This window comes from Saccostrea cucullata, unplaced genomic scaffold, assembly GCF_032062105.1.
Source record: "Saccostrea cucullata isolate Sc308-1 unplaced genomic scaffold, CSIRO_AGI_Scuc_v1 ctg6633, whole genome shotgun sequence".
Lineage (NCBI taxonomy): Eukaryota > Metazoa > Mollusca > Bivalvia > Ostreida > Ostreidae > Saccostrea > Saccostrea cuccullata.
The window spans coordinates 1-20,808 of record NW_026928306.1 but is presented as its reverse complement, the minus strand read 5'-3'; the positions used below and the strand labels follow the sequence as shown (position 1 = coordinate 20,808).

Here is a 20,808-nt window from a genome sequence, read left to right as displayed (position 1 = left end):
AGTTGTCCAATATCTATATACATAGAATTCCTTTATACATTTTAAAGACAAATTAAATAAAAAAAAACAAAAACGCGTTCTCTTCAAAATAGGTACAGCCGATCTTTTATGTCATTTATGAAATTTTTATTATTCCTTTTCTATTTTGTGACATTGAAACAGACAGTCTTGTTATAAGGAGGAATGCCAACTTATTTTGTTAAAGGTTGCTAGATTATAAAACAGTATGCCTCATCGATAATATTTTTATTTTTTTAAAATATTTTAAAAGAGAAATCATTGTATTTTGTTTTATGCTAGTTTTGTGTTATTTACAATTTGATTGTACAATAAGGTTTTTATTGACTTCATTCCCTATGCAACCATGAATGATTTTGTCGAATCCTGTCCTCAAAATCTCACAGAAGTTATGAAATCATCTACAAGACTGGACTGTGGTCGTGACAAGTATGGTAATGATGAGTATATATGTGTCCCTAACATAGAGAAGAGTGGTCTGTAGAATTTTGTTACAAAGGAATCATGGGAATAATACAAAGAGGTGAGAAACAAAAACGTTTGGTTTATCGATATCAATTACATTATTTAATCAATTCAAAAGTCAATAACAATCATTTGTTCTATTTACCAAACACATGTACCAAAGATTAAATCCCATGTCAAGTAAATATAGAATGTTTACATCTTATTCTTACACTCAAGCAGTCTTATCATCATTGATAAAATATCATATGTATTTAGGAAACTGTTTAGAGACGACTGAGGGAAATCTGTTTTCACTTACTGCTCAGGGTTTATAGAAGGCTGTCCAGATGATGCTTTCAGAAGCAATGAACATTACAATTGTATGAGAGATAATAACTTTATTTTTTTTTAATTTGCATACAGCCTAATAATAAACCACTTTACGAATATTCAATCTTCATAATTTATTGATTAAGATCCTGCATGTCAACAAATCAACACACAAGGTCACTGCTATCTTGCCGATCCTTCCTGTTCAAAATTGTAAGTAAAGGAAATAATTGAAACAAACGAATTTTTACATGTATGAATGAAGTTATCATTTGATGATCAATAAACATTTTAAAACAGAACAGAGAATATCTTTCACAAATCAAGGGCTACTACAACTAGAATAAACGTAGACCATGAAGTTTACAGCAGCACGATAATAAATATTCAAACAGCCTCACTCCAGGAGTATGAAACCGCCGAAATTGGAGCAATCGTAGGAGGACTGTGTGCTAGAGGGATTGTCCTCCTCCTCCTGTTTCTAGTTATTTTCTGGAAAAGAAAACAAAGATTTAGAAAGACCAAAGAACCAAATCCCGGTAGGCATTTCTTTCATTTAATTATCGGCAGCAGCAGTCGTATTTGTGGTTGTTTTAGAAAGTACATAAGGGATATAAGACGTTATATTAAATCAGTCGAATAATTCTAAAATGATAACACACTTAAAATCACGAGTAAAATATTTAAAAAAAAAATGAAATAAAAAAACATTTTGCACGGCCCAGTGCTTTGCAGCATAGCCCACTCTGCAAAAACCATGGGCATAACCACGTGCCAAAAATCCAGGGTATCAGCACGTGGTTCTTCTTGATAAGTCTAGATACTTTAGCAACATTCCAAGTAAAATATTTAACGAGCCTAAACGGATTAATTATATGATTCATTAATCAAATTAAAGATAATTAAACAAAAATATTAATAGATTAAGGCTCCTGGAACACCCACATTTACATTGTACATTTTCCTACCTAATCCACACCAAGTCTTAAAGCTGGATGTGATATTCACCTGAGTGGTATCCATGTGGAAGTGAAATAATTATCCAAAATTGTTTATATATCTTTGAAATCTCCTCTCTATATTAAGTCAATATATAAGAAAAAATAAATCTTGTTGTTCACCCGATAGATCAATGGAGGTGGACATTAAATAAAATAATTTTACAAGGTTTGATCTTAGTCAATCAGTGAGCTAGAAATTATTTAATTATTAAATGAAATTAGGTGTGGTATAAGTCCAAGCATAATACGAGAAAGTGTTATGATAGTTAGTATCTTGATTTTATTTAGCGTCTCTTTTTATTACATAAAACCTATTTACTAAATCACACTGATGGGTTATACTCTAACATTTAGTGTAAACGGTATCTGAATAACGGTATTTTGATAATTTTATATTTTTCGCAGGACGAGTTCAAGTTAAAATTTGAAAAGTTTATAATTAATTTTGGACCACTCTCTATGTGGGTTTTAAAGCTGAACTTGAGGATTTAAAAACCAAAACGCACGTAACTCGGTTCCTGATTGTAAAAAACAAAGAATGATCTAAAAAAAAACAATACCTATCCAAATTTTTTTTTGTAGTTTAATGAGACAGTTTAAATTTAAGCTAGAAAAATCGCGCGACGCTTCGTTTTGAATATAGCTTAGAATCATTACAGAACAAATTGATATTCAAATAAATTCTTGTGTAATGACTTTAGGGACAGATCATTTGGCGGGAATAATGGAAAATGGCCCTGAAAATGACTTGCACGAACAATGCACCAGTACTTCTCATGAACGTATTTCATTGCTTACAAATTCTACAGTTGAAGATGAAGGTAAATATGATAATTAAATTTCATATTTGGGTATAAAAGTTAAAATTCAAATGCTAATGTAAAAAAATTTTAACTTGAATAAATTTTTACATTAATTGTTACATGTCTTGTAAATTGATTGAATTTAAAGCCCATAGAATAAAATACTAGAGCATCGATATACGTGGCATAGATTAGGCTTTTCAAACGTTTGTTAAATTTTCATAATTACAGTTACTTACAGTTGAAATGATAATGAAAATATTATAATTCATTCCAGAAGTTGGTGTTAATAGAAACCAGAGAAGGAAATCTATGATGTCAGTGAGGATGGCATTTATAGAAAACAAGAGAAGAAAACCCAAGATGTCACAGAGGCTGGTGTTTCTATTAAACCATTGCAGGAAATCCATGATGTCACAGAGGCTGCTTATTTCAGTCAACTACAGAAGAGAGCACTTGTTGACACAAAAGCAGATATAAATAGCAAAAGAGAAGGAAAAATTCCTGTATTTGAAACTGTTTGTATCATAAATGATTCAGAAAAAAGACGGCACGGTGTCCTGGGGGCTGAGATCAATAATAAATCAGAAGAGAGAAGTCATGGTAACACAGATAACAATGTCAAAAATGAAAGAGGAGGATATCTGAACTCAGCTATGTTAAGGAAGGACAGAGTTCAAATTCCTTGTACATCGTATTGGAAATTTAAATGTGACGTCAGTGAAATTTAACAAGCTACAGAAATTAATTTATTACATGATCATGCGTAAATAACAACTTGAGAATTACCTTGAATTGGTTTCGGGTGTAAACGTTTTTAAGTCAATTATGGCATTAATTTACCTCGTCTTTCTCATCTAGATATTTAAGCTGTTCCTAATAATCGTAATTTTTACATCACAGCTACAATGTATAAACTCTCTCTGGTGCAAGCCGCTGGTACATTTTTTCTGTTCACAAGTAGAGAAAACTTAAATAATCAACTTTGAAGGAGTTGTCTTTCTTTGTTTTCACTTTGGAAAAAAAAGAGAAGGCTTATTACCAAAAAATCACGTCTCCACGAGCCAGGACATTTTTGATTACACTGGAACATTGACCCCCACGAATATAAATGATTCCACGGTACAAAGTGTAAAGACAGTCAAAGTATTCCCGGCTGCTTAGTGCTAAGGAACTCTAGATTTTATTGATGCAATTATCAAAACATTTTTTATGCAATCAGATTCAAGTATTTTATAGAATTTAAATGATTATAAAATCAAAGGCGTAAAATTGGCATTAATATAAACTCGCCAGCCACAAAACGACCCAATGATAGATACAAGTTTCAAGTATAAAATTTTGGAACCATCTTATTACTTCCAAGAATACTTTAGCATTTAAAATCTAGAAAACAACAGTCAAAACAAACTCATGGACTAAAAATATTTTTTTTCAATTTTCAACAAATTGGGATTTTCATTCATTACTAAAAAAGAAAATTCAATAAAACCACTTCTGAGAAGCATAAAACAAAGAATATCAGATCAATGCATACAAGAGGAATATGCAAAGATTCATAATTCATCGAAACTAAAATTTTATCAAGTTGCTTTTAATAATTTCAAACGATGCGGATACACTATATATTAAAAAAAAAACAGACAGATCAATTATTAGCAGAATGAGACTTGGTGCTCATAACCTTGCAATAGAAAAAGGAAGACATTTTTCTATACCTACAGATAAAAGAATTTGTAATATATGTAACAGAGGGGAAGTTGAAGATGAATTTCATTTTCTTTTCATCTGCCATAAATACAATAATCATAGGTTAACTTTTGAAAGGAATTTGATGAATTTTTTCCATGATAAAATATTAAATATGTCTAATACTCAAAAAGTTAAACTTTGCTTAAATAGCCATTGTCCAGAAGTACTGAAAATAAACTCATTTATTAAAAAATGCATTACATCTAGAAATGACTGCTTAACATAATTATTTTACAAATGATGTACAATTTAGCTATGATTATATATAGCCTTACATTCTATACCAGATTACTGTTTAAATATAATGAACAATTGATGATGTGCCTTTGCCAATTATTGCAATTGTGTTTGTGCCAATATATATTTGTATTTGTACAATAAAAGGAAACTAATTAATAAATGGTATGATGTTACATTTTTATGATTCTGTCATCGGGATATTCTATAAAGGAATCATGTCAACAGAAAAAATAATAAACCATTGTTTATCTCTTAGAATAGTTAATTATATATAATCGTTGCAATTTAAAACAAAAGATACCAGCATCTATTGCTTGTGCTTTTCGAGCGATTAAAAGAGGAAAAAGGTTTATAAAATAAATTTTGATACACCTTGCTCTTGATCTAGGACACTCAGTGAGTGCGACCGACCGACAGTACATATTTTATAGATATCCCTATTTGCTCTGCTCCTATTCTGTATTGTTGACTTGGATTTTACAGCATAAGTTTACTAATTGTAATTTTCACATTTTATTGCAACATAAAAGTTGTCATTAAAGTATGTAATATATATTAGGAGGATATTTGCCATCAAACTAAACATTCAATGTATGCACTGTTAATGAGATGACTTTAAAAGACAATAATTTAAAATAACGGACATCATGGTGTATTTTAGAATTCGATCAACATTCAGTATTAATTAAAAGCGCCAATTTGTCTCTCTTCTGAGCCTCTTGATTTTTTTAATCTATCAACATCATCTCTCGTATCATTTGAATTGTTGTAGAGGAGACGAATTTATCCCTATTTTTCATGTTTATTATGTTTTGAATATTTTAAGATGAATATTAAGTCTTTAGACAAACAATTAAAGTTTGTACTCAGAAAATATATTAATAATGGTTGAGAATGCATTTCCAAAGCAAAACTAGATGCTGTCATGAGACAGTAATACCCGCACTAATGTGTTTGCCTCTAAATACACACCCGTACATATTAGGCTTTCCAAGGAAAAGTCAAAAAAATCTATAATTTACACAGTACATGTATTTGTCACATAGAGTATAACATTCTCAGACACTGTGACTTATGACTCAGTATTTTATATACTTCATAGGCATCGGAAGGAAATTGAAAGTGGCGGGGGCTAAATCAACAAAAAAGGTAAACCCCAATTTTCAATTCATAGAAAATGTCTATCTTTGCAAAAAAGGGGGGTTTAAAGCCCCCTACCCCCCCCCCCCCCTTGCTCCGATGCCCATGTGCTTGAAAAAACAGAATCTAATTAATGTTGTGAATTAGATTTTTAAAAATGTTTTGATCATAATTGGAACCTTTTAAATTAAATAATGCTTCCCTCCCCCAAACACCACACACATACATACCCTTGATCTCACGAAACGTACTTTTTTTTAAATAGGCTACATATGCAGATGGAAAAGTTATGTTAAAACATAGTTTGTTATGCATTGATTTATTAAAATTTGTTCTTGAACTTTACATGTTTACATGTAAACACCTTTTGGAAAATTTCTACATCACATTGGGTTGCGTCACCTATAACATATTTTTAGATTAAGCTTCACTCGGCACACCTCGGCTGATTCGCACTGAACGGAATCATCCAAAGTTTACATAGCATGCACATGGTGCAGATGTGTATGGAAAATATTCATTTTATGTTATAATTGGATTATATTTCATGAAGTTGTCAATACTTGTGACAGTCGGTAAGTACAAGTTTAAGTATAGATTGGGGTAAAATAAACCGAAAAGGTTAAAGTTCAAAGATCATTGCATGGCACAGTCGTCAAATTTCACATTGTGAAGTTATCTCCCGTTGTCCATGTGACATTCAGTTACTGGTGCAGATCCAGATTTTTTTCAGGAGGGGGAGGGGGGTTTCACGCATCAGTCATAAAAATCCTAGCCCAGAATTTCCTCACAAGCAAAGAAAAAAAAATGAAAACAAAACAAAATCAATGATAGTGGTGTCGTAGGGTCAATGTTTGATAAGGGGGATAAATGTCCAAAGTCATTTTTCTCTAAGACTTCAGTACATGTATATAGTCTTATTTGAATAACAAAGCAAATTCCAGGGGGCGGGGTCCACTTTCCCTAGCCACTCCCTGTCCCTGGAATTACAATAAATCTTGTGACTCCAAAATAGATTTTTTCCCCATTTGACTATTTACATATTTTGCTTCTTGTATTTATCAATAATGTTTGTCTGAAGAAATTTGATCAGTAAGTGCTAGGGCTTTCATGCTTAACAGGTGTATTCATTGTGAACTTTTAACAGGTATAAATATTTTGACCTTGACCCTAGAGTTTGACCCAATTAAAAAAAACTTTAACCTTGGCAATTAACTTTTGAACAGGAAGTACAGTACCCGCATCGTTATTCTTTACAAATCTATCGTGTTCTATCGTGCGTGTATCCTATCGTATCGTGCGTGTATCCTATCGTATCGTGCGTGTATCCTATCGTATCCTATCGTATCGTGTTTTCAGTTTATCGTGTTTTCCGTTTATCGTGTTTTGCGTTTATCGTGTAGATCGTTTATCAGGTTCTATCGTGTATCGTGTTTTGCGTTTATCGTGTATATTCGGAAACCCTCGCTTTTTATCTTTACCATAGGAAGAAACTACCGAGGTATTCCGAGTTTCTTTTTCGTTTTGTTAACTAAAATAAGATTATTTTAACAAAGAAAGAGAAAAGATAATTTAATTCATTAGTTTTTCATCATTAAAAGAAATATTAAAGCGTGGACGGAAAGGAATAAATATATGAATAATATAATTAATAAATTAAACAATTAATAATAAATCAAATTAAGAAAATAATCATATCATAGACAAGTAGAGAATCAAAATTAATTTTTGAAAATGAAATAATCGATTCCCTGTTGGGTTTTTTTTTAAATTCATGGAAATGAGTCACTAGAGGATGATTTTCGGTAAGTCACGGAAAATGTTAATAATAATTAGCAGAGGATTTATATGTATATTTTTTAAATACAATATTCATTTTCCCCCTAACAAACGACTGGTAATATTAGGAATGTGTTTTCGCCTCTGATCTGCATGTACATGTATGCACAATTATTTAAAATTTTAATTAAAAAAAAATAATAGTAAAAAAGCATTTAAGACAATGATCCAGAAAATTTTAACACAGATTTTCTCCGTATAGGTACATTCTTTTCAATTTATTTTTATCATTATCTAATTAGTTAAATTTCTTAATATGTCTGAATTTAGAAAAAGAATTATATCAAAATTATAAAATGTAATGCATGAAAATGCTCTGCCCGATTTATCACACCATGCATGGCAGTTACTATAAAATAGAAGTTTTACATTAATTTAATCTGGCATTTGATAATCTAAAAATAATAAACAGGAAAAAACAAGATGACTTTGAACAGCTTACCTTTTCGGCGTGGAAATAAACTAAAATATAATGCACCTGCGTGTCAAATTGAAAAGCTTTCCCTACCATAAAGCTGACACGTATGTGTACCTATCTAATCACCACACGGCCTTTCTGTGCAGTCAACACCCCTTCCCCTTCTCCCCTAGCCCCCTAAATGACACCTTGGTCCGTGTTAGTTCACCGTCAACATACCTGAACTGCTTTCTCACCTTGTGTCAAACAGTATCTATTTTCGTGAACTACATGTACACTCATAATTCATTTTTTTAATCACTTAAATAATTGTACAATTTATGGATTTGAAAAATCATTTCCTTGCTTGAATTTAAATAAAAAATCACATAAATTGATTTAATGAAACAAAGTCTCTTAACTCAATCCGCTGATTTATTTTATCTGTACGATGTTTCCATAACTTTATGTAAATGTCTTTTAATGAAATTTAAAAAAAAAACATACTGCACGTATGGTACATGAACTTTCGGATCATCGGTTTTTCTTACGAATCACCGGGTTTTCATCGGGTTAAAGACAGAATTAATTCTAGGAAACAATTTCTTTGATCGTAGAAAAGATTAAAATAATTATAACATTTTAAATTATGAAAATTTGCTCGCATTATTTTTTTTCTACGGTATTATACTAAATAAAAAAAGAAGTATGATTCCGCCGTGACTATGCAAGACGAGTAAATGTATTTATTGCACCCAATAAATTTATAGTATTAATCAATTTCATTCCATACGTATATATCTTTATTTAAGAAGTCAATATTATTTTTGGCTACATGTATTTGGTAAGATCATGTTCATCTAATTTTAAATTGGTTACGGACTTTCAACATCCCGCTCTTCGAATACGCCGTATATGAGATTACCGGGTAAGTCTAAAATAATTTTCAGGGTTTAATAATTCATAAGAAACAGCAATGATTTATTATTATTTAGTCGCATTTCACCCTTTTAATTATTTTGTTTCTAAATTTTTGTTTTCTATTGTAAAGAAAAGAAAGACATTCAATGTTTATTAATTAATACGAGGTTTCAAGTATCTGATGTATAAACGTTTACATGAACATAAGTTAGAGCTTAGCCTAAACGTACATGTGCAGTTGTAGCAGATTCATATTCTGTTGATACAGTTAATGTATTAATACAGAGCTCCATTATATTAACAATTATTTAGATTTCTACTCAGGAAATTAATTTTCTTGAACTATAAAGTTCTTTAAAGCTGATTTCTTTGGACCAGTCTTTCGGCCGGTCTTCTACATGTATTTTTTCCCTAAGATTTTAATATTTAATTGCGATTTTTGGATACACCGCAGATTGTAAGCTTTAGACATTAAATGCAAATATTTAATTTCAAAATAATCCCTTTAATCATAGTCAAAATATATACATAAAGACACAACATTTGTAAAATTACCAGTGATCTCAATTGTTTTTATTATAATAATTAAATTACTTTATAATTTAGATTTGAAGCTTTGCAAGTACTTAGATTAAAATATTTTGGTAACTAAACAAAATAATCTTTTCGTCTTGTTAGAAAACCTTCCGCATTTTAAAACAATCCTATCAGGTTTTGCGTTTATCCTATCGTGAAGATCGTTTATCAGGTCTATCGTGTTTTGCGTTTATCGTGTTTTGCGTGTATCGTGTTTTGAGTTTATCGTGTTTTGCGTTTATCCTATCGTGCGTGTATCCTGTCCTATCGTGCGTGTATCCTATCGTAACGTGCGTGTATCCTATCGTATCGTGCGTGTATCCTATCGTATCGTGTATCCTGTAAAGAATAACGATGCGGGTACTGTACCAGGGATTTCTTATTTTTCTTATTTCGTATTCCTTGTGACAAGACTTTGATACCAACAATTTTAACCCTTTGACCTTGACCTTTAAGTTTGCCGTACATTTTAGAAACTTCAACCTTCGCCATAAGCTGCCATATATGGGCATCAGTGTTTAACAAACACATCTTGTCTTCATTATTTTTAAGTGGCGGTGTCTCTATATGAGGGAAAAATTCCAGAGAGAGAGAGAGAGATGTTTTCACAATAAACAAACAAATTACTAAAGATAATATAAAACATGAGCATGTTGGTTGTATCTCTTGTTCTCCCTTGAATCAGGACTGATTATATAAATATTTTAAAACAATAATTATATGATTTGAAAAGGGTGTGCATCTTAAAATTGACTAAGTTCTGCGATTGATTTAGCTTTACTAAAGTTTACTACCTTTGTTTTGCTACTTAAAACACCTTGATTAATTATTTTCAATCATACTGTTTTCTGAAATGTTCAGTTTTTTTTTCAATAATGGATACATACATGTATGTCATACATTTTCAGCTTCTCCAAAAATTGCATGAAAAAAACTTTTCAAATACTGTAACCATGGAAATCCTTTAAAATACTTGTGAATCCTACATTTTTAGATCATTTGAGCTTTTCTGGTTTCCTTATCACATTGCGTCTGTCGTCCATCTGTTTGTCTGGAAAGTTTTTACATTTTTAACTTCTCTACAACCACTGGGCCAATTTTAACCAATTCACATAGAATAATGTACATCTGTATGTCAATCTGTCAATTTAACCTTGGTCATCACGGTCATATCTATTAAATGTGAAGAGACAAGGCATTTGTATTAAACATATGTACTAGTATTTACCTGTGACGATGGCATGATTGTTTTTTACCCATGACCTTGGACTTTGACCTACTTGAAAAAAATTACATTGCTTTAAATTCATCATTTTGGTAGAATTCATATTATACATGCATGTATACAGTACCCGCATCGTTATTCTTTACAGGATACACGATACGATAGGATACACGCACGATACGATAGGATACACGCACGATACGATATGATACACGCACGATAGGACAGGATACACGCACGATAGAATAAACGCAAAACAAGATAAACGCAAAACACTATACACACAAAACTCGATAAACGCAAAACACGATAGACCTGATAAACGATCTTCACGATAGGATAAACGCAAAACCTGATAGGATTGTTTCAAAATGCGGAACGTTTATTGACAAGACGAAAAGATTATTTTAAATTACATTCAAAGATTAAAGATTATTTAAATTTAATTATATTTTAATTTAAATACTTGCAGAGCTTCAAATCTAAACTATAATGTACATTAAATTATTACAAAAAGAACTTGAGATCTCTGTGGTAATTTTACAAAAGTTTTTTTATTTATTTACAAAAAATGGACAGTGATTAAATGGATTATTATGAAATGGAGACTGTACCTTTTTAACTTCTTCTCACGGGTGTGAATTTTGAAACTCTATAAACAGATTTATTATTTATGAAAAAATAAACATTTTAATTTTATATCTCATAAATTTATCTACAAGTACCAAGTTATTTCACGGAAGAAATTTACGCAATAAATTAAATATTTGTATTTAATGTCTAAAGTTTACAATCTGCGATGTATCCAAAAATCGCAATTAAATATTAATATCTTAGAAAAAAAATACAAGTAGAAGACAGGCCGAAAAAAAGGTTCAAAGAAAAAGCTTAAACAACATTAATAAATTTAATATGATAGATCTATCAAGAACTAAACAGTTCAAGAAAATTAATTTCCTGAATAAAAATCTAAATAATTGTTAAAATAATGGCGTTCTGCATTAATACATGTAAACTGTGTCATGAGAATATGAACCTGCTACAACTGCACATGTACGTTTACGCTAAGCTCTGATTTATGTACATGTAAACATTTATAAATCAGATACTCAAAAATGAACATTGAATGGTTAAATACTTTTTTCTTTCAAATACAAAACTGAAAAATTAATTAACAAATATTAAAAGAGTGAAATGCGACTTTTCCGACTAAATAATAATAAATCATTGCTATTAAACTCTGTGTGTACTGTTTCTAATAATGCCAAAAAAAAATAGGTTTAATTCGGTAAATGAATTATTAAACCTTAAAAATTATTTTAGACTGACCCGGTAATCTCATAAGAGGCAATTTCGAAGGGCGAAATTAGATAAACAAGGTTTAACCATATAGCCAAATATAATATTGAATTCTTAAATAAAGTTATATACCTATGAATGAAATCGATTAATACTATAAATTTATTCGGTGTATTTACTAGTCTTGCATGGTTACGGCGGAATAAGACGACTTCTTTATGTTTTATTTTTATAGTGAGATACCGTAAAAAAATCATGCGAGCTAATTTTCATAGTTTAGAATGTTAGAACTATTTCATTCGTTTCTACGATCAATGAAATTGTTTCCTAGAATTAATTTTGTCCGTATTACAATGTACGTAGAAAACCCGATGATCCGAAAGTGCATGTACCATAAATGCAGTATTTCTTTTAAAGTTCATTAAAAGACTTATTTACATAAACATAATGGAAACATTGTAGGAAATGAAATAAATCATCGGTGTGAGCTTAGGGACTTCATTTTATTAAATTGAGTTATTTGAATTTTTATTCAACATTCAAGCAATTCGGTGATTTTTTAATCCATAAATTGTACAATTGTATAATACATTTTGAATTAAATCCTTGATAAGATTGTTCAAACAAGTTAAGAACAAAATCCCGAAAAGAAGTAGATGCGTTTCATTAGAACCAGGTAGTATTCGAAGTTACTAATTGACCCAAGGTGAGAAATCAGTACAGGTATGTTGACGGTGATCACACCGAGGTGTCAGTTAGGGGGTGGGGGTGGTTGAGCGCACAGGAAGACAGTGTGCTAATTAGAGAGCTACACATACGTGTCAGTTTTCTGGTATGGAAAGGTCTTCGATTTATTTTAATTTTTGGCATTCCGATGGATTGTGTTTTCAGTTTATTTCAACGCCGATAGGTAAGCTATTAAGAAATATTATGTTTTTCCCTGAATATATTATTTTTATGTTATCTAATGCCAGATAAAATAAATGAACAATAATGCATGAAAAAGATACATATCAATATCCTGCTTATTATTTTTTATTTATTTGCTTTTTGTGTACGCGAAATCGTAGCTTACCAAAAATCTTTCTCCAGTAACTCTGATTCATTTAAGAAAATCATATAATAGTATTAAATTTTGACAAAATAAATCATACAATTCGATAAATTATTTAAAAAAAAATAGACCAGGTGATCGATCTACTTATAATTTCATTTCCGCAAAATAGAGCTACTGTTTAAATTTTGACAATCACTCTCTGCTTTACCATGATAAAATTAATTTAATCATTTATTAATAAATGAATTTATTTATTCATGAAATACGCTATTTTTTTTTCATTCTACGCTTTAATATTTCTTATATTGATGAAAAAGAAAGGGATAAAACTTAATTTTCTCTTGTTCGGTTGAATTAATCTTATTTTTATTAACAAAACGAAAACGACACTCGGAATACCTCAGTAGTTTCTTTGTATAGTAACGATAAAAAGCGAGAGTTTCCGAATATACACGATAAACGCAAAACACGATACACGATAGAAACTGATAAACGATCTACACGATAAACGCAAAACACGATAAACGGAAAAAACGATAGAAAACGCAAAACCTGATAAACGGAAAACACGATACGATAGGATACACGCACGATACGATAGGATACACGCACGATAGAACACGATAGAATTGTAAAGAATAACGATGCGGGTACTGTATTATTACCTATGATAAGACCTTTCTAAATAAATCATGACTCGGTGACCTTGACTGAAGCTTAACCTACTTTTCAAAAATGTTGCATTTGCTTATAACTTTTGATTGAGAAGAGATATGACTTTAACATTTGACATGTACTTTACTCATAAGAATTGAAGATGCTTCACAGGATGCTATAATTTTTTACCCTATTATGTTGATGTTTTACCTAATTTTCAAAATATTTAACTCTCTTAAAAGATGATGAGGCTACTGATTTGACACCCCGGGGCAAAATGAAAATACCGAAACCTTACTGCACATCTACATGACACCACCAACCATCTCTCAAAAGATGATTAGGCTGCTGAGTAAAATGTAGAAGGAGTTCAGGAAAGACGAGGCTTTTAGCATAAAAAACGTCATTTGTCGACCCCAATTTGACCCCCCGGGGCAAAATCAAAATTCCGTAACTTTACTGCACATCTACATGACAACCCCAACCATCTCCTAAATGATGATTAGGCTGCTGAGTAAAATGTAGAAGGAGTTCAGGGAAGAAAGGACTTTTAGCATAAAAAAACGTTAAAATTCTATAGTACCCATAGGCAGTGTATAATGACAAAATTACCTAAATTGGAACATTCGAAAATTTACTTTTTTACAGATACATATTTGCAAAATGATTTTGATTGGGTGGGGTGCACATTCATGGTTAATGGATACCAGTAAATTTGCAATCTTTTTGTCATTTCCATCAGAAAGTTTAAAATCCTCCCCTCCTAAATATTTTAATTATAAAGATCTACAGCTCTTACATGAATCTGTTGAGCCTGGAGCTTCACTTCATTGAGTGTAAAGACATAATTATATATATATATATATATATATATATATATATATATATATATATATATATATATATATATATATATATATATATATATATATATGTGTGTAGGACTCCAAAATGCGATGGGACTCCAAAGTCCGATGGTCACGCCAAAGCCCGATGGTCTGCGCCAAACCCCGATGGTTTGACACGCCAAAGTCCGATGGTGCGGAAAACAATTAACGTTGATGACGTCATAGTACTGCTGCGCAAAAATGCGATACCGCGCTATTGCCAAGCCCGATTTGTTTAAAATAAAATACAAATAAATATTCAATGCAAAGATAAACCCTAATCTTTTAGATATAGGCACGAGACTAACACTTATCAGTCGAAAAATGTGTTAAAACTATAAGCTAGATATCTTGGATGGGTGCAGGACTAACCCAAATCAGTCCAATAGTGTGCGAGGACTAACCATAAAATCTCTCGGTGAAACACACTGGAGGACAAGAACTAACCCTTATCAGTCGAATAGTCTACAAGGACTAGCCATAATAGCTCTGCTAGGCGAAAACAATAAGCAATATCAGTAAAAATGTATGTAAGACGAATACCGAATCTATGGATTTTGAATGCAGGACAACGACATGACGTCGGACTTTTGTGACGTCATAAACGTTGAATGTTCCTCCGCTCCTTGGCGTGTCAGACCATCGCACTTTAGCGTCGCGCGTCTCATAGAAAACGAGCCATCGGACTTTCACGTGACCATCGGACTTTGGCGTCCGTAAAGACAGCGTGCCATCGGGGTTTGGCGCAGACCATCGGGGTTTGGCGAGACCATCGGACTTTGGCGTCACCATCGGACTTTGGAGTCTTACATATATATATATATATATATATATATATATATATATATATATATATATATATATATATATATATATATATATATATATATATGTGTGTGTGTGCTAGAGAATGGGGAAACTAGTAATTTCCAATAGAACCTATACGACCCTTAAGCTCTTCCAGTAATTAAATATTCCTTTTTTCAAACAAATATCTGATATCATTTGAAACTTCATTGTAAGCAGTATAAAAAAACAAATTAAAACATGCCGTTGCGTTAAAAGACCAAACTTGCAGTTACTTACACCTTACAGTATAAATTTAACAACAGTTGATATAAAACATTCCAAGTTTTTTTTTTCCCGAGCTTGCTTAAAAGTCCCGAGAAGATGTGATTGGGTAACAGTCTGGCAGTAAGAACTCAGAGTATCTATATACAGAGTCCTTCGTGATCTTATGCGGTGATTCACCAGGTTATTCCTAAAGATATGAATCCTTAACTTACATGGAGCTCAACAAACAAGAAGCAATTCTCAGACATCCAGTCGGTATATGTTTCTTCACTTATCATATACCGATCAACTTAATTCAATTTTAGAACCTCATTCGAAGTTTTTCTCTGCCACCTCAGAACGTACAGATTAGAACAAAACTGCTTTGTATTAATACCTTTATTCAAAGTTACTTTGAATCTTCACTACACGATATTTTTCGAAAATTAGATGATAAAAGCAGCTATTTCAAATAAATCATTTTTTTTATTTTACCAACATTGAACAAAAAAATTGAACTGTTTAATTCATAAATGGTGTACTTTTCATGAAAAATATTTCCCTCATTTTTATAAACAAATACTGTTTTAAAAAATGCATAATAGAAAATAACGAAACAATTAAGATAGCTGGGTGGTTGTGGTCATTTCTAGACTATTTTGATCTTTAGAAGATTGATTGATTGTATATATTTTAACGTCCCTCTCGAGAATTTTTCACTCATGTGGAGACGTCACCGTATTGCGGTGACGGGCTTCAAATTTTGACCATTACTCGGCACTGAGGGCCATTGAGCAGTCAGAGATCTTTATCGTGCCAACGCCTGCCGCTGACACGGGTCCTTGATTTTAAAGGCCCGCAACTTTCACTTCAAAGTGCCGAGCGCATGGCAAAGGAACAGTTGCTACCCATTTTAACGACTAGGTCAGTCGCGGCCGAGATACGAACTCGCGACCTCCCGATCACGGATCGATCACGGATCGATCACGGATCGAGCGCTCTACAGACTGAGCTACCGTGAACGGTAATCTTTAGAAGAAGAGCACCATATAAAGATATACAAGAATGGCCAAATTTTTAAACTGAAATGAATGAAAATTCTCTGTGCCAAACGATAGTTGAAAGCTTAATATCGAAAAATTAAAGTGAATCTGATGGTAAATTTGGTAAAACTCTTTTTAAGCCTCTTTAATGTTTATTTTTAAGGCAAATTAAAAAAGACCGCTTTCTATCAAAAGAAAATCTTATATAATTGTAGTAGGGGAAATCTTAAAGGGGCTTGAAAACAATTTAAACACATGTGTGCAATACATATATACAGCTCAACGTTCTTTTAAAGCTCACATGGTTTTTCGCAGTAGGTTTGAGGTATTTAAAAAGCTAGGTTTAGGTCAATAAACGACGCCATGGTGGACAAAAGAAACACTATTTTTCCATGAAAAGTTCGGATACGAAGGAAACTTAAGACCCTAAGAGGTAAATACAAGAGGTAGAATACCGTAGTGATCAATTTGACATTTTAATAGATTGAAATGATTGTTTAAGATATTTTCTGGTTTCGTTTTAAATTTTCATGATTGATTATTCAGATACAATAAATGAAAAGAGAAGACAGAATATTAAAAGCAACTTAAGGTATATCTTTACTCAGATGACTAAAAATTCCACTGATAAGAACGAAAAACCACCTATTGCACATTGTACATCTATAATTCTTTTGTGAAATTTCAATTTCAAATAACTAGGTCAATGACCTCGTTTTCATGTTAGTGGCACCTGAGTTTTTCTCAGGAAATACCTCAATTTTTCACACTATGACCAATTTTTTCTTCACTCACAAAATATTACAAGCAACAAAACTCTTTAAATAATGAAATATTATAGAAAATGTACAGTGTTGCTTCATATAAAGAAAGGATTTGAGTTTTGGCCAAAAAGATGATAATTATTACTGTCCGAATTTCCTCTGTCAAAATTATTATTTTTCCCCATTTTAATCGAATATTTATCAAATCTGACTGATAAGAACTCTAAATTATTTATAGCCTCAGACATGTATTACCTTTGTTGCCGTAACTCTCATGGTATTTGCATTTTATGGGGTCAATGATCAAATTATTGAGATATGTTGCCTGGAGTGGTTTTTGTACATATTTTTGAAATTCTTTATTTCACAGCATTCATTTATTTTAAATAATTTATGAGCTTTAAGAAATATAAAATTTGCAAAATGATGTCTAAAAAAACTTGTAACCTTTACATTGTGATTTATATTGCAAAAAATTAAAGATTTTGATAAAAATGAAAATTTGAAAATTTAGTCCGAATTTCCTCTGCATCACCATACCTTTGTTCCTGCATAAATTTTTTCAAATAATAAAATATCAAATTTTTAACTTGATATTGAGGTAAATTTTTGTAATTTTATCCATTTAGAACAATTTTTGATTTAACATATCATACTTTATAAAATTTTCTTTCTGATTTCTGAAACCTGAGTAAACGTCATCCTTAAATGGGAAAAGGATAGGTTTCTAAAATCATTTTGTCTCATTTGTGAAGATATCATTCATTGAAAACCTAAGACATTTGTATGGTGCTATCTGTGGACGACATATCTTATTTTACGTAAGACCAACTAAGGAAATGAATCTGTGGATACTTTGTAATCTGAGTCCTTATTTTAAGACAACATAAATCGTCCTACATGTAAAACATATATATATTGGATGATTTATGAAGTTCTTATGACAGAGAAAAACAAAGAAATATTGAATTTACAGTCTTTAAAACTGTCTAACCCGCAAGTGTTATTAATTTCTATCCAACACATATTATCTTATAAATCTATACAAACGATAAAAATATATCATTTCCCTTATTTTCAGTCCATAAGTTGTAATTAAAAAATATTTATAACTTGCTCGCACACCACTGCCAGTTTGTTTGAAGCGATTTATTTTGCGATATTGTGCAGATTGTAACCGGATAAATTAAATTATTCACAGAATGAAGTCGTCTTTTTCGTTTCAGTTTTCTTTACTGAATAATTGTCATTGCAATTGTTCTTCTACATCTCTAGAATTCCGTCAAATTTCTGTTTTAATATATTCTCTCCTTGACATTATCTAATATGCATTTATCTTATAAAATTAATTCTATTTAGACCAACATGTTTGCAAAATAATTATAATTTCTGGTGCCAAAATAATTTAATTGTAATATGTTTTTATGAATACACATCATGCAAATGTACGAGAGAAAGACTCTATTACGACTGAAAAAAAACTAAATTGAATTACTCGATATGGATAATACAATGATTTTAAACAATATGCAAAAAACTATTTTTATTCTGTTTTGAACTTTTGTTAGATTTATATTAAAAACCTATGTTTTTCAAAACCTTTCCGTTAGGCGAATGGAGTCTGTGTTCCTCTGGTGTACTATCGGTAAAAACAAATGTTTGGTAGATTCAATGGCAAATGAGAAAAGGCTACCACGAATGGCCGTAATCTGGCGTTTTGTAACGATAAAAGGCCATTTAAATGCCTGGGGAGATCTGATTGTTCACCTTACGTTTGAATGTTCTCTACAAAACATTCTGAACATTGCAGGAACAAAGATAAATTAATGATCATAATCATGATTATCTTAAATTTGGTCTTTTTCAATTTAATATTGGGTCGATGATATACTTGGTCTGTGTCTCCCAGATACAATTTTAAACATAAAGCAAGGCCTCATACGTCGCTATTCATTCAGTGATTCGTTCTTTGTTCTTTATAAAATCCACTGTGGGCAATAACAAGATAGTCATTAAAGATACATGTTAATTAAAGTTTTTTCATTGTACAAAACATTAATTACACCTGTGTTCTATAGATCCATTGGGTAACTTAAGAGAAAAAAATGTCAGTATTGATCTCTATTCTTTACCGAAAATATATAAAAAGCGAAAAAATTTTCTCCATTTAAAAAAACATGAAAATTTAGAAATCTTAAATATCATATAGAGTATTTGTGTCATGGTACATGTAAAACAAAATCAATTTCTTGTTTACTGCTAAATGTGTTCGTAAATAGGTTCTTACGGTAGCTTAGTCGGAAGAACAATTAGTCCCTGTTGATCTTAGGTGTTATCTTTTCCATGGATAAGAGCACAATCTCTCACCAGAAAGCGTGATTCACAAGCCAACCATTGATATGCTCTTTGGTTGAAAACATTTTCTAACATCGTGTCCTCGATTTCAAGATGACAGTGGGTGTTGATAATAAAAACAAAATCGTTCCGTAGTTATTGAAGTTATTTCAATATACATCAAGCATTAAAACAGTTATACCGATTAATATTTTTATTATTTTTGAATATCACCGAGTTGGTGAAAAAAAAATAATATATATTTGTTTTACAAGATTCTTGTAATTTAAATATTAACAAAGATGTCCAAAGGCAAAGCAGATTGAAGTGAATGTTGTTTGCCATTCTTTAAAAGCAGAGTCATGTTGCTTCCACAGGCGAACGATATGAGTAGGTCACTAACTGCTCGGAAGCTATGCATGGATATAGAGGATGTGGGGGCTGGGAGAGGGTAGGGGGTTTTGACCCCATCCCATAGAATTGGCGGAGTAAATTAAACGTACATAGTAAATCAATTATATTGGACTAACCCACCTACCCTAAAAAATGCTGAAAATGCCGAATCCCTTAAAAAGCCATAAACATCCTTTGTGTCTCAAGCTCATGATTTTTTTAGTATGACTTTCTGTAAGGAATTGCACTGTGTCGCAAAATTGACGTTATCTTAATTTCCTTCGGTTGGTCCTTTTCATTTTTATCCTATGAAAGTTCGACGAGGAATTATATTTTTTAGAGAAATCTTGAATTTCATATATGTTTTTTAAAAACATAAATATGTCTCATTTATCGATATTAGTTTTAAATTATCTGTGATTTGAATTATTTTTAAAGTTTCACCTTTTTATTAAATTTGATTACTACGAATGGAAATTACTGTAGAATTTCGGAATAACCCTCGCATAATCTTCCTACATAAAATATACTCTATGATTTTATTTACCTTATTCAATGGTCTTTTTTTATTCCCTTGGTTTCAATATCTAATTTCCTAGAAGTAAAACATATGAAATCAAAGCAAGTAATTT

At 31.3% G+C, this 20,808-nt stretch overlaps 1 long non-coding RNA gene across 1 annotated transcript; it reads left to right on the top strand.

Annotated features, from left to right (window-relative positions):
* Positions 1-778: 778 nt before the first annotated feature.
* On the top strand, positions 779-1,220 carry LOC134277152 (uncharacterized). Its single transcript, XR_009994202.1, has 3 exons — positions 779-845; positions 942-1,008; positions 1,096-1,220. It is a non-coding gene; the product is annotated as an uncharacterized LOC134277152 (long non-coding RNA).
* The last annotated feature ends 19,588 nt before the right edge of the window (positions 1,221-20,808 follow it).